The 13,137-nt window shown below is 44.9% G+C and overlaps 1 long non-coding RNA gene across 1 annotated transcript; it reads left to right on the top strand.

Moving 5' to 3' along the window:
• Positions 1-3,542: 3,542 nt before the first annotated feature.
• Positions 3,543-5,037, top strand: LOC118699387 (uncharacterized). The gene is made up of 3 exons (XR_004982065.2): positions 3,543-4,139; positions 4,254-4,333; positions 4,774-5,037. It is a non-coding gene; the product is annotated as an uncharacterized LOC118699387 (long non-coding RNA).
• The last annotated feature ends 8,100 nt before the right edge of the window (positions 5,038-13,137 follow it).

Raw genomic sequence — 13,137 nt, 5'->3', positions numbered from 1 at the left:
ATCCATTTGTACACTTCAAGTGTGAATATTGTCAGGGAACTTTTGTTATACATTGCAGAAGGGGACAGAGGCCAAAGGGATTGTGCGCTCAGTGTCTGGAAGAGGAGCTTGAACTGACTGACTGTATTCTAACCCTAGCCACAAACTTAAGAATCATTGAATGAGACTCACAGGACTGATTTCACATTTTTCAGAACGGGGTGCGTGGAAAACTTAGGTCTAAGGCAGAGATTTTGGATGTGGAGTGTTGGAAGTCAATCAAAGTACCGTGCAGCTCAGATGCTGTCAAGGTCTCATGGTGGGACGCCTTTAAGAGGAGGTATGCGGCAAGGTCTGAGAATGTATTCCCTGAAGAATACTCCTGCTGCCACGAAGATGGTCTTCCTCGCTGCTGGTGGCACCCCAGAGGTGGAGGCAAAGGTAGAGGAGTACGCCTGGTGGGAATCCTGATTAGCCTGAGCCTAGCCATGTGCAGGATGCAGAGTCTGCACATTGAGATCCCGATCAATGACGGCAATGAGAGCTCCGTGGACAAGTGCAATAAGTGCACTCAGATGGTCGCAATCGAATGAAGGGATGGGGGAACCTCAGCATACCAAGCCCCGGAGGAGTGCATCAGGGAGCCTGGTAGGTACTGTTGGGTGAACGGCACAAGGGTCTGATTATGTTAATTGGGCGAAGAGATCTTCTGTATAGATCCGGAGGTGCGGACACGGAACGGACAGTCAAGCAAGCACCAACATCAGATATGGAAAAGGAATGTGGAAATAATGTCAATCCCTGTTTGCAATCAATATAATTGGACAATGTGGGTTGGAGGAAAGACTGAATCAATTTTTGTAGCATATCACCAGGTGAATCCATTGTGTTATGACAATTCGAAACTGGGGATGTGTGTGATGAACAGAAAGATGTACTGGGTGGGAAGAAATATGAAATTTGACACCAAATTCACCCTAAGCAGGGAACCGATCATATTGGATTTAGCACAGGCAAACAATGATAGAGTCTGCCTGCAATATGATAGGGTTGTCTGTTTTGCAAGAAACAAAGACAGAACGAATCCTGAGGGAAAGATAAGGGAAATTACTCAGGAGTTGAAAAGGAGGGAGTCAGAACTTAGGAAGAAAAGAGTGGAGTGGGAAAGATTGTGTTGGATCAAAGGGTGATCGGAACGATCTGCATCAGTCAAGGGGGGAAAGGATACACGGAAATGGTGGGATACACTCCGTGTATAACTACCCTGACGGTAAATTCAAACAATAAGGGCAAAGTCTGGCAACCGGAACCTCCTACAGGGTACTGGAGCTGGAGAAATGAAACAAATTGTGAATGGAACAGACAAATAGGACTTTGCTGGGTCAAAAGTCCTGGAGCCAATCCTTACCAATCCTTGGAGGGTCTGAGAGAATACTGGGGAGACCCAGGGAAAAGGAACATTAGATGGAAAGCCCCAGATGGAATTTATTTGATCTGCAAAAAGAAAGCATACAGTGAGTTGCCTCCAAGATGGAAGGGATCATGCACTTTGGGCATGATCTGGCCAGTCTTCTTCACTCTCCCCCAAACAGAGTAACTTACTAGGGGTTCCTCTGTATGAGACCCTGAGGAGGGAGCAAAGAAGCCTGAAGAAAATTATACCTGTCATAAGTGGTAGGTAAACTTGGGGGGAGGAAGAGTGGCCAGTAGCAAGAATAATTGATTATTATGGGGCAGCCATATGGGCTCAAGATGGGAGCTATGGATATAGGACTCCAATTTATCTACTGAACCAGCTGATCAGGTTGCAGGCAGTGGTGGAAATTGTGTCAAATCACACTTCAGAGGCCCTGGATTTACTAAGTCAGCAGTGGACCCAGGTACAAGCGTTTGTGTACCAGAATCTTTAGACTATTTGCTGGCCAAAGAAGGGGGAGTGTGTGGAAAATTCAATGAATCAGAGTGTTGTATCAAAATTGATGATTATGGGGAAACCATAAGAGGATTGGCAGCCTAAATTAAGAAGGTGGTCCATGTCCCAGTCCAAAAATGGAATTCAATTTTACAATCATCCTGGTGGGACAGATTATTTGATGGGGCCTGGTGGAACAAAACAATATTCTTTGTGCTGTGTTCAGTAGCAGGAATCCTATTTCTCCCATGTCTAATTCCTTGTTTTATTAGACTGATTCATTCCATGATACAGGTATGCAGATAGCTATAGCACCCGTGTACCCGGAGTTGGCTTCTGGAAACAACACATCCAAGATCATGAGCCTGGGAGAGAGAAAGTATGCAAGCAATGCTGCCAAAGTTCCCTGTGGTTCTCTGCCTGGTTTCCCTGTGTGCTTCCCGTGATGTTTGATCCACAGCAGCTCTAGAGCTGTGTCCCACAGCAACGTTGGGGAGCCTGACCAGTGCATTTGGATTCTTGCAGCCACCCCGGGCACTTCAGGGCCCAGCGCTCCTGCCGTCAGTGCAGCCTGTGCAGCATGGACAGCCTCCAGCTCAGCACAGAACACAGCTGGGGAGGAGGAATGGCCACCAGCAGATCTGGGCCTTGCCGTAGAGAAAATGATTCAGGAGATCAGGAGGTCCCTGTCTAAAAGATCTCCCTCTGCTCAGGTAATTCCATTGGATGGGGATAAAAGGGGCTGGACTGAGCTTTTGAACCTTGTTACATGGCTGAGAAGCAAAGGCTTCTTTAATTGAACTTATTTAATCATTATTTAGTTATTGAATTATTCTTGGTAAAGAAAGATTTCTGAAAGAGGAAATGAAGAACTGAAGAAGATGTTTTACTTGCTGGGAAAGCAGAGAAGAGTGTTTGGAGAACTGGCACTGAAGGCCAAGTGTCCCATGCACGTCCCCTCACTCTGTGTCTTCTGGTTTTCTGTGTTCCCCTTTTGTCTCAAAGGTCATTTTGAAAGAGCTTCAGTTTCACCTTGGCCCCCTGAATCCTGAATTTAAAAGGCTTGTCATGTGAACTGTGTGGGCAGCGTTCCCTCCTCCGTGCTCCATGTCCTTTGGGAGTGGAGAAGGAGAGTTACTGTATCCCTGATACGATTCCAGCAAATTAGTGAGTGATCTTTGGGTTCCTTTTTTTCTGTTTTTCAGCTCAGGGCAATGTTGGTGTTGCCCCTGATTCTTCAGGAGGGGAGCCTGTGAACAGAGCTGCAGCAGAGGAAGCTTCATCTGGCACGGAGAGCTGCAGGAACAGTTCCCAGGAGTCCGAGGAGCCTGATAAGGACAGAGCCCCCACTGGTTCAGAGAGCTGTGAGATGGCTGCTCTGAGCAGGCTTGGTGCTTCCTGGTGCCTTGAGTTCAAATCCTGCATGGGCACAACCTGCCTGAGCCCTGCCCTCCACGCTTCTCCAGAGGCTCTGACACTGAGTCCTCTGCTGGGGCAAGAGAGCAGGGAGTAAACCTGACCTTGTGGGACTTGTGTCACCAACTCGAGTGTCCCAGTTTTGTGCTGAAGTTGGTGGATAAATTTGCTGCAGGGTGCCAGGGGAGGCCAGGTTGAGCAACTCTTGAAGGAACAGGGGAAAAAAAGAGCAAAAAGTCAGGGTAGAAGTCCAAATCACTGACTAAATGTAATACCAGTCTGCTGGTATTGGTCCTGACCCACAAGAAAAACAAGGAGCACAACAGCAGAGGTCAACCAATTGAAAAATCACAGTAACTCCAGTAACAAAAGGAAAAGCTTGAATGACCCCTGATTAGTGAGACCTAAGAGGAGAGAAGGAGCACTTTGGATCCATTCCTTAGCAGAGCTGGTGCAGCCTGCAGGCCTCGTAGGGAGCTCTGTCCCTCCCAGCCCTTCTGCCAGAGCTGATGGTCGAGGTGGAGCAGCTGCTGCTCACTGCAGAGGGCAGTTTGTAGATGCCAGGTAATGGAGCTGGTTCATTCACTCAGCTCCCAACACCTTCGGCTTCAGCCATTTCAGCGAGGACTGAGGTCTCTCTGTCAGCTCAGAGAAAGAACAAGGCTGGGCTTCCTTGTGGCAGCTGGGACTGGCTGTGTTTCAAGCTCTCCTGGGTGCCCTTTGCACTGCGGGGGCTGAGACTTTATCAAGATACTTCAATGCTTTGAAACACACTTTTGAACACTTGGAATGGTCCCTGTTCTTTAAGGGGCAGATTGCTTCAAATTGCCAAGTGAGAGTCTGCCTTTCAGGCCATCTTTGACAGCCCCTGGTAGAAGGACAGTTGCTGCCCAAGGGAAAGGTGCACAAGGCCCAATATTGACTGAGCGTTCCATTTGCTTCCCAGATGCCATCTGACCAACATCTCCAGGAGGGCTGCCCTGCATGGCAGGAAGAGACAGGGGAGAGCCTGTGGCCATCGGGCAGGTAGAATTCCTCTGTTTGTAGATATGTTTATAGATTTCTGTGGTTCTATTTATTAGTGGTTATAGTTCCATTTATAGATGATAGTGTTGTATTTATATGGGCATATATTGATAGATCTGTATAGTTAAATGTGGATATGTATATAGTTATAGATGTGATATAATTATATTTTATTATAAATTTACATTTATAGATTTTCAGAGTTAGATTTTTATATGTGTAGAGTAAAAAATATAGATATGTATGACGTTACATTTATGAATGTGTATAGTTATAGAGTAAGAGGAATAGGAATGTTTAGATGGAGAGATTGATGGATAGATTGCTGTTTGTGTAGGCCTAGGCTGCATTTTTAGCTCTTTCCCGCCTCGGCTGCCTTTTTCACCTCTTGCTTTTCCCCCGGTGCCCCCTGTGTCCCCTGTCCCTGTGCTGGGTCCCAGCTGGCGGCCGGGCCGGGCAGAGCAGCACTTCCAGCCCCGGCTGTCCCTGGAGCGGTGGGAGCTGCCGCTGGCCCCAGGCACTGTCCCCTGAGGAGCTGCTGAAGGACGGTGAGACAGAGGGGGCTGAGGGTGCTGAGGGCGGTGGCGCCGAAGGGACGGTGACCCTGAGCTGCTGCTGGGGCTGAGGGCTGTGGGGCAGCCGAGGGCCATGGTGGCACTGAGGTGACAGGGAAGTGGCACAGGCTGAGGGGCTGGCGGGTCTCAGGGGACGGGATGGGTAAGAAGGAACTGAGGGGGGTGAGAGGACTGTGAGGGGCTGAAGAAACTGAAGGGGGCTGGGGCTTCACCGAGAGCATGGCGGGGCTGAGGGGATGGAGGGGACCAGCAGGGAGCACAGAGGGCTCCGGGACTGCAGCTGTGCCAGGCCTTGCAAGCAATTCCAGAGCCTCCACTTTGGCCACAGCTGCAAGGAAGACCTTGAGGACAGCCGGAGACTGACGGGAGCCAGCAGGGAGAAGCTGAAGGCCAGCAGCAAGAGCCCCCTTGGCCAGTGGCCACTGCTGGTGGCCAGCACCCATGAGATGGAGCTCAGAGCTTGATGATGAGCTTGGTGAGCATAATCCCTCCTGCTCTTTGCACTCATTTTTTTTCCTTCTTCCCTCCTGCAGAATAGAGCTGTGATTGTAAAATCAATTTTCTTCTTGAATGAGTGCATATTGAAAATGTCAGTTTGAGGTCTTTCTTTCCCTGTCTGTATCTCTGACTTTTCTGGTTTGTTCTCTTGTCCACCTCAGGCTCTGCTGGGTAAGAAATACCAACTCATGAGTCTTACCAGAGAGTGTGGCCCAGTTGTGAACAAAGACATCAGGTCAGCTTACCTCTATTGCCCTGCTGAAAGCTGTGGGGGTCAGGGATTATTGGTGGTGACATTGAATAAGGATTGACCCAGGCAGAGCCATGGTCAAGAATTTACAGGAGTTTGCTGAAGACGTTGAGGTAATTCTTCCATTCAGCAGTTCCTGTAATTGTGGCAGGAGGTCAGTGTCCTTCTTGCAGCCCTGGCACAGACAGCTCCCAGTATATTTAGAGGCCTGGAGACCAAATGAGTCATCAGAATGATCTTGCCCACCTTTGCAAGGGATCTTTTGTTTCATTATTTTTCTGCTCAGGTAGAGGGCAGCAGTGCTGATGGCAGCTGAGGAGAGGCAGAAGTTGTCCTTAGTGCAGAGTAAGATTGCAGTTGCAGCGTTTCCCTGGGCTGTACTCCAGGTGCTCTCAGTCCGTGTGTCACCTGCGAGGCTCAGTCCTGGCAGCTCCAAGCAGATTTGCTCTGAGGGATTCTCCAGTGGCCCCAGGCCCTGTGGGTAGGCTTTGAGCCCCTCATCCCAGCCCTTTGGAATCAGTAGAGCTGGTCCTCAGGGACCTGATTCAGGCTCTGCTGGAGACTGGCTTTTGGTGCGCCAAGCTCCTGATGGACCTGGATAGTCTTGGTGGAAGGAGTTCAGGCATCACCCCAAAGCAGGCTCACCTGTAGATATGCAGGACCAGGTGAAACATTTTGGGGAACAAATTGGAACCTCTTATTCCCCAGAGATGCTCAAAGCATAACTACAAGACTAAGGAAAGTGATGAAAAAGCACATGGTTAAACCCAAAGTAAAATCAGCTGCATGGGACCATGGACAAGCAAGGCAGGAAAGAAGAAGATCATGTATTGGAATCACCCATGTTCTTTAGAGCTATGCTTTTATCCCGCAGGAGATACATATCTCCAGTCAGAGAGAAATTAATTATTTTCTAACAAAAAACTTATACCATTTTCTTACATCTTAAAAAAACTGCATCTCAAATTTCAGCAGCTGTCAGTGATGTTTAAGCTGCCTTTTTGCAGCTGAAAATCTGGCTGATGAGATCAAACCCAAAGGTATCTTCTCCCATACCAGCCCCTGTGACAGTGATGACAGCAGGCTAGCAGGCAGGGCATGTGTTTTAGCAAGGAAAACAGCTCCTTTCTCCACATGCACCAGGGAAATTGAAGTCAGGGTTAAATGTCTCTAAAATCCTTGGCTGCAACAGAGGTTTAATCCCCAAAAGCAACAGAGAATAACAGGGTTATTAAGTAAGAGGTTTTGCTCTCAGCACCAGAGTTTAATGCTAAAACCTCTCCAGCATTTTCTGCTTGGTGTAACAGCCCCAAAATCTCCAGCTTCTCTGTCCAATTCTCATCCTGTCTCTAATTTTGCACTGTCCATGCCTCAGGAGCTGATGGATGGAGAGTAAACTGCTGAATGCTTCAAAACCCAGCTTCCTAGGATTACTCCTAATTGTCCAATTTATAATTACTAGGCTTTCATGAGGGTTTCTCTTCCCACCAGCTAACTGGCTCAGAACAAAATAAACCATCATTATTTCTGCAGAATTCAGAGTGGCCTCTGGAAGAAGATGATTTTTTCTGGCATGTTTTCTTCCTGAAGGATATCCTCAGTGTGATGGTCAGGGCATATGATTGCTGGGCTCCAGAGTAATGGTGAGCTGCCACAAACAGATTTGCTGACTTCCAAATCCTCAGTAGCTGGGTCTTGCTGTGGAAACAAAATCTCACATATTTTGTATGCAACAGTGGCTGTGCAATTACTCTTTATTTTATTCTTCCATATTTGCACCTGTGCTTAATAGCAGCTTTTTTTTTTACTTCTCTCCATGTATAGAAAACTTCCATAAGCTTCTAATTCTTCTTACTTACGAACCTGGGACAATCTCCAGGACATTAGCAGGCAAAAAGGAGCATGGTATTGCTGTGTCCTCTCTGTGGCCAGCTGTGTGCTTATGTGTTCTCAAAGAGACTGTCTCCAGGACCAGGTCAACATCCACAAATTAGTGAAACAGCAAATCAGGAGCCTAATGAATGCTCTCCCTGCTGATGAGGAAAACAATCAAGATGAAGCAAGGCTGAGGAAAGATGAACCAAAGGCCTGGCTTATGTGTTCTGAGGAGCTGTGATTGCCGTTTTGGCAGCTAAAAGGCTTAAAGCTTTAGCCCAGTCTTCTCGTTCCCTTTTTACCTGGACGAAAGGGCTTAAAATGAGGCACTGGATTTCAAGTGTGTGTAGGAGTATCCAAACACAGGCATAATCTGCCAGTTTGTGAAAAGGAAGAAATTGAGAGCTTTGAAGTACTCAGCTGATTTCCTAGTTAATTTCCATGCTGCAATAATCACTTCCATGATTGAATGTTTTTAACAAACCAAAGTCCAGGCTTTGTGGACACTTAAAAGTAGGTGCAGCCAGAAACTCCTTTTCAGAAATTATGGACAAGCTGAATGTAATAATGGAGACAGTTCCACTAGTCCACAGCAAGTGCACCACTGATCTGGAGAAAGAGTCCTTGTCTGGAGTGTGGGTTGTGTGACAGACTGTCCAGTATGAAAATCATACTTGCAGAAGGCAATATTTGAATTTGCAGGAAGGCTTCATGCAGAGCAGATGGAACACCACTCACTACACCTACAACTTGCAGAATTCAAATGGAATTTCAGTAAGATGAAAAAAAGAAGCTGACAAAGCCCAGGGCCTGTGAGAGCAAATAAATATGCTTCAGCAAAGATTCATCACATTGTGAGAGGTTTGACAGTGTAGGAGAATTAAGCAATGCATTACACTGGAAGCATCAGGTACAACCACTTTTGAATGAACAGGAGCAACAGCTACAGGAGTCAAACAAAAAACTAGAATTGCACCCCAGTGAAGAAGCAAATAAAAGCAAAGTCTTACATGAAACTCTAAAAAACGACACACAGAGACCATGGCCATAGACTGGACCTGACAACCTCTCTTCACAAAAGGAAAGAGAAGACAACTGTGAAAACATCTGCCTTTTATAATTCAATCTTTATTTCAGATATCCAAATTTAAACCTCACTTTTCTGTGACCTTGGCTTGTCTATGGAGTTAGTTTGTTGTCTTACTCTCTACTTTATTATTTTATTTGTTTTAAAATCACAGACTTGTACACTAAAGTCTCTTGGAAATAATTATGAAAAAATGAAACAACACACGACACATTCTCCATCCCCCTTGTTTCATTTGGCACATATTTAAAATAACTACATGACACAGAATCAGCAGAACTATGGCTGAAAGCCATTTACAGAGATCAGGTCACATATGAGAAATGAAGTTTTGAGACCTATCCCAGAGGGTGGAATGTTGTGGAGTTTTTATCTCTTGCGATTAAAACCTTCAGTCTTGGATGATATATCCTGGGTATCCTGATGGATGTGTGCTGTAAGACAAAAGCTGAAAGAAGCTCAGGATAGTGTGGCTGGTGCCAACAAAGAGCTAAATCATCTTCACACTAAGTGTGCAGAGAGAATTTAACAGGAACTTAAAAAATGGACCTACAGAAAGTACAGCAGTGCTTGGAGAAGTAGAAAGTGCTTTTCCAGAATACTGTAGGGTGGGTTTTATTCAGTTGTTGTTTGACACACATACTCACACCTGGGGCTCAAAATCTCTCAGCTTGGGAGGTTTCACAAGAACCTTTCCCTAACCCTAAGTCCCTCCTCATAGAGGGAGATGTGCTCCTGTGGTCCAGAGAGCCCTCTGATTTGAATTCTGTGCACGGACATTCAAAACTTTCTGGCTGTTTGTTCCTCTCCCTGACCTGGGCGCTGCCCTGAGGACACGCACATCTCAGTCTGGCTTTCGTGTCAGTCAGTCCTTTTAATTTCCTGCAGTTATATTTTACCTTGGGGAGCCCTTCAGCCTTTAAACGTGTCTGGGAGGCGGCAGAGAGCGGCGGGAGCCTGGCGGAGCCCCGCGCCGTGTTCGGAGCTGAGACATCACCCCGCGTATCCAGGCAGCCGCGGAATTCCCGTCCAGGGCTCCCAGCCCGTCCCAGCGCTGGAATTCCTGCGGCACCCGCTGCAGACTGTCCGGTGGGTTTCTGTAGCTTCACCGCGGATTTGTTACTTGCTCCTGGCTTTGCCTGTTTTAAGTTAGTGCCCCTTAAGATCACGGTTGAGTTTATTCTTGAGTGGTCTCTATCACCCTCAAACGTCCTGGGACGTTCAAATGTCGTCTTGTTCCACCCTCTGCCATGGGCAGGGACACCTTCACTAACCCAGGTTGCTCCAAGCCCTGTCCAGTCTGATTTTGGACACTTCAGGGATGGGGCAGCCACAGCTTCTCTGGGTACCCTGTGCCAGGGTCTCACCACTCACTGAGGAGATTTTCTTCCTCACATCTAAATCAGTGGCCTATTCTGAAGTATTCAGCATATAATCAGAAGTTTGCAAGAAGAAGCTGACACAAGTTTTTAATGATACATCAAACATAATTCCCCAAGGAAAAACTTCTTCTGCTGTTTTGTTTAATTATGGTGCTCCCACAAGCCAGTCCATAGCACTGGATTTTTTTTTCCTAAGAAATAGCATGTTTTTTGCATTTATCACTCTATGTGCTAGTGAGCTATTGATGTGGATTTTAACAGAGGTGTAGTAAACCCCATAGATTTAGGAAAAGCACCATGGAGAATATGAACAATAGGAATGCTGAAACAGCAAAAGAAAATTCCTGTTTCCCTGTCCTCTGCCCTTAACCTATCTCTGTAACCCTATAAGGCAATGTCATGTTAACCCCTTACCATTGGTCAAGCTTGGAGCCTTCCCAACCCTATAAAAGAAGCATACTGTACCCCATTAGGGGAGAAAGAAGAAGAGCAGAGACCCTTCACGGACCTCCCCAAATAAAGCCATCTCCGTAGAACAGCCTGCGCCGTCTCCTTCTCCTCTCTCTCCGTCTGCTGCAGCCTCCAGCCCGGGGCACCACTACCTAGCAAGCAGAGCTGAAATCCTGAGAGCTTGCAATCACTATAGAGCTGATAATCACCATGCTTGCTAGATGGTAGCCCTGCGGCGTTGGCATGAGAGAGCTAGCCTCGGGCACCCAGTCCCTACTCAGGGACTGAGCTCCTGAGCCCTATTGCTCTGCTTTATGATAAGGCCAAATCAGAGGCTTTATTACAGAGGAATATTGCATGTTCAAAATCTTTAGCATTCTCAGGTGATAGTCTTCAGATTTAGTTTTTTCTTTTCCTCTATGACTTCAGAGTAATTTAAAGAATTTTAAAACTTCAAAGTGATGTGGATGTGACAGAAAACATTTTCATTCTCTTATGAAACTACAATTTTTAAAAAATTTTATTTTTATTTGCTGTTCATGATGAGATTTTGGTGTAAGTTGCAAAGAATGGTGTTGTGTAAAACTAATTTCTTAGTTCTCAGGGCTACTTCTTAATGCAAACATTTTGTGCAATTTGTGAAAGACTTAGCAGCCTTTAACATAGCAAGTGTTCTATTAAACTGGCAACCTTGGATATTTGATCTATTTTAAAAATCATAGTACCTTCATTTATCGCCCTTAGAATTGTTTTGCAGAGAAGCAGATTTTGCAATCTGCTTAGGAGGCTTAGGAGAATGTATCTCAATCTACACAAACATAACATTTTTTTATTGATGTTCTGACAACTCTGACAGTTGATATTCTACTGTATATATATATATATATATATTTCTCTACAATGTTCAGGCTTAGAGGACTAGCAGTACAATTCCATTTTCTAAAGCCAACGTCAAATTGCAGCTGTGATAATTGTTCACATGACATGGTACTGTGAGTGGCTAAAAAAAAATATTTTAGTAGATTGACATGTAAAGTAAAGCACATCTCTGCTAGAGGCCTTAATGGTTTTATGATATAGGAGACTAATCTTTGAAGCTCATCAAGTAAAAGTATACATGGTTAACTGTGTTCTTATTTCTCCACAGTTTGTAAGACTTAAAAAACTGCAGTTTGACTACAATGAGATTACCCTCTTCAAACAGCATCACTTCCAGGAAAGCTATCCGGTGAGGTCCAGTTCTGGATTTTTAAGTGTAGCAGTTTAATTCCTGCTTTTGTGGCTTATTTATTTTCTGGATGCCTGAAATGATGCAATTCAGGCTGAGGAAGAACCAGATATGGTGTCACACATGCAAGCTGTCAGAGAGTCATCAGGAGGTAGAGATAGTTTCTGCCAGCAAGCAGGAACACTGCCCAGGAGGCACAGGAGCGTGTTCCACATTAATTGGGCTGGTAGATGTTGGCTTTAAGTCTTACCATGACCCCCGTGTTTTATGACTCGATAGGAGTTTGATCTTTGGCACAAACAATTTGTCTCTCTTTAGTCTGTACAAAACTGCCAGTTCTATGGGAACTGCAAAATTCCACAAATACATACTTTGGTTAGAAAATCAGACTGCAGGCTGCTCCTTCAGGTGCAGAAGTTAGCAAAATGATACTCTAGCTGGTAAGTGAAGGAACATTTCTCCCTCTTGCAAAACTACTCTGCATTTTCTGCCAGCTGTGGAATTGAAGCTAGTGAAAAGTTGCTTTTCTGCAATGGTCAAGGTTGGCTGTATCCAGCAGACTTGTGAAGTGAACACTGAAAATTTAGCTTCTGAGCTCCAAAATACCTTCTGCAATACAGAACTCAGGAGCTATTTCATCTTCTCAAATGCTTTCTTGAAGATTCATAGACTCCTGCTAAAAATGGTGTCTTAGATAAAAGCTGTAGCTCGTAGAAAATGTATTTTAGTTCAAAACTAAGGGTTGATGAGCTAGTAATATATGAAAATGGAAGTAGAAAACACACTCTGAATTTTGTTAGACTGTAAATTGTGCATGCTTTGAAACTTTCCAGGGAGTTTGTGTGGTTTTGTCTTTGTATCTTCTGAGAGCTTTGTGGTTGTAGCACTTCTAGTTGTTACATGAAAATGGACGGAAAAATCTCCTGCAAGTGGTAGTAGGAAGCTTTCATAAAGTACTACATTTGCTGGCCATGCTGTGACAATTAAAGAAAGTAACAGAAACAAAATTTTGACAGAAACAAAAATTCTAGTTTGAAAACAAAACAGGCTGGTTTTGTTTCAGAACAAAAAAGGCTAGTTTCTATTTTATTTGAAAATGTTTAAGTAGACAACCAAAATGAAGTGGCTAACATAGTAAGAATTCAGCAGTTCTGTCACTGGATGGCTGGGGGTTTTTTTGTTTTGTTTTTGTTTTGGTTTTTTTGTGTTTTTTTTTTTTGTTGTTGTTGTTTTTGTTTTGGTGGTTTTTGGGGTTTTTTGGGAGTTTTTTTGGTTTGGTTTGGTTTGGTTTGGTTAGTTTAGGGTTTTTTGGTTCTATACTGAGACAAAAAAATTAGGGTTTTCTGATACATATGTTTGAGTTTCCACCAATTGCCTTGTGAGTTCAGAAGCTGTATAAGAACTCTTTTTGAAGCCTTTTCTTTGTTCTGTTTGTTGTGTTTAATAGCATTCTGCTATT

The sequence above is a fragment of the Molothrus ater genome (assembly GCF_012460135.2).
Source record: "Molothrus ater isolate BHLD 08-10-18 breed brown headed cowbird chromosome Z unlocalized genomic scaffold, BPBGC_Mater_1.1 matZ_random_MA36, whole genome shotgun sequence".
Classification (NCBI taxonomy): Eukaryota; Metazoa; Chordata; class Aves; order Passeriformes; family Icteridae; genus Molothrus; species Molothrus ater.
Note: the sequence above shows the minus strand (reverse complement) of the source record. Positions and strands in the feature narration are given on the sequence as shown.